General features: G+C 38.6%; 1 pseudogene; it reads right to left on the bottom strand.

Annotated features, from left to right (window-relative positions):
• Positions 1 to 664: 664 nt before the first annotated feature.
• Positions 665 to 1,854, bottom strand: LOC124989271 (replication factor C subunit 4-like; annotated as a pseudogene).
• Between the last annotated feature and the right edge of the window lie 568 nt (positions 1,855 to 2,422).

Below are 2,422 nucleotides of genomic sequence, written 5' to 3' on the forward strand. Positions count from 1 at the left end.
CTGGATTGGTTACTCTTTTCCATTTCCTTTTGTTTCTCCATAATGTGTTTCATCCTATTCTTATTTCATTTAGGTTTATGGAAATTGCCTTTTAACAGCACCTTATTTATTATCAGACTATGTTTTTCTACAAATTCAAAATTACAGGTAGTTTATCTGAAATAAAATGGTTTAAAAATCACAACTTTTCTCCAGTACACCCTGAAACATACACACTGACTTCCATCCTTTTTTAAAACTAGTTCATGATTTTTCTCTCTTTGCACTTTGCTGAAGGACTATTGTGTATTCTTTTTTTTTTTTTTAATTTGTTCTAATTAGTTATACATGACAGCAGAATGCATTTCAACTCATTGTACATAAATGGAGCCCAACTTCTCATTTCTCTGACTGTCCACCATGCAGAGTCACACCATTCGTGCAATCATACATGTACGTAGGGTAATAATGTAATGTCCGTGTCATTACATCATCTTTCCCACCACCACACCCTCTCTCTCCCCTCAGTCCCCTCTGCCCAATCCAAAGTTCATCCATTCTTCCCTAGTCCCCCTCCCACATTATAAATCAGCATTCACTTATGAGAGAAAACATTTTTTTTTTTTTTAAGTTGATCTGGCCATTTTATTTTCACCCACATTCCTTTATTTACAAAATCATTGGCTTAACAATTCTGAGTTAATTGCTGCATCAGCGTTGCACACAGGCTGATCAGTTGCAGGTGTTTATCAGCACCATCTGCTAAGCATTTATCAACTTCAGCAAGTTTTTCTGTAATAATGGACTTTTATTTGTCAGAAAGGTTCCCATTTTCTACAACCACATCATGGAGTTGATTTACAAGTTGAGTTGCTGCATGACCCTCATCTGTTGGGACTAATGACATGTTAACTAACTCAGGCTGACTCCTTACTCTCTGGCAAGTAAGCAAGATAAGGCGTTTTCAATAGTTAATGACGATAAACAGGACCATCTTCAGGGATTGGTTAACAACAGTTCTGAGAACATGATCAGCTCGTGCTTGCCATATAGTCCTATGGGACTCTCACCTGCGTGAACCCCCCAATACCTTGCTGACCTTTAAGTTAATTGGTTCCCACCTAGCCCCCACCCTATATAAAAGCTGTGTGACTTCCTCAATAAACAAGATTCCTGCTGTGCCTCGTGCGCTGACAGACCTCCCGGCTCTGGTGTGTTTCCTTTGCCACCGACACTCATTATCCTGCTCTGCCCCATATTCTCCTCAGGTGGGCCCTGAGGAGGTACATCAGACCTTGTTGTCCAACAGGGAACAACACTCATCTATTAAGTCCTTCACTAAAACTTCCAGTTTGTCAAAGAAGCCACTCTGACATACAGCAAATATGCCATCAGTTACCTCAGCTGGTATTACCCCAGCAATGTCTGTGATCACTTTTTCCATGACTTCTTTTCCACCTGTTAATTGAGTAGCACTTCGAAGAAATGTAATGGCTTTCCTTAAGTCTCCTTCTGATACTTTAACAAGATATGCTATTCCCTCATTACTAATTTTGACGTTTTCCTTTTCAGCAATGTCTAGTAATTGCTGTTGTTGAGTTTTATCTGACAGAGGTTTGAAGTGGAATTTTGAACATCTAGAGGTCAGGGGTTCAATTATCCTACTAACATAGTTACAGATGAGACAGAAACGTATGGTTTTAGACTCTTTCTCCATGGTATGTCTTAAAGCTGCCTGAGCAGCTGAGGTCATAGAATTGGCTTCATCCAAAATTACAATTTAAAAGGAGGACGTGGCTTTCCATCTGTATGACTTCCTGACACAGTTAATTGAGTAAAATTTTTCACTTTCTCTCTAACTACCTGTATTCCACATTACATTTGACCTTTGGTTTTTTGGGGGATTGGCTTATTTCCCTTAGCATGATATTCTACAACTCCATCCATTTACCAGCAAATGTCAGAATTTCATTCATCTTTAAAGCTAATATTCCATCCTCTCTCTCTCTCTGTGTGTGTGTGTCTCTGTCTTTGTCTCTCTCTCTCTCTCTCTCTCTCTCTCTCTCTCTCTATATATATATATATATATATATATATATATATCACATTTTCTTCATCCTTTCATCTGTTAAAGGATGCCTAGGTTAGTTCCATAGTTTAGCTATCATGAATTGAGATGTGGCTGCATCACTGTAGTATGCTGATTTTAAGTCCTTTGGATATAGACTGAAGAGTGGGATAGCTGGGTCAAATGTTGGTTCCTTTCCAAGTTTTCTGAGGAATTTCCATATGGTTTTCCAGTGTGGTTGCACTAATTTGCAGTTCCACCAGCAATGTGTGAGTGTACCTTTTTCCCACATCCTTGCCAATACTTGTTGTTAGCTCTATTCTTGATAATTGCCATTCTGACTAGAGTGAGATAAAATCTTAGAGTAGTTTTTAC

The sequence above is a fragment of the Sciurus carolinensis genome, chromosome 7 (assembly GCF_902686445.1).
Source record: "Sciurus carolinensis chromosome 7, mSciCar1.2, whole genome shotgun sequence".
In the NCBI taxonomy this organism is placed as follows: Eukaryota; Metazoa; Chordata; class Mammalia; order Rodentia; family Sciuridae; genus Sciurus; species Sciurus carolinensis.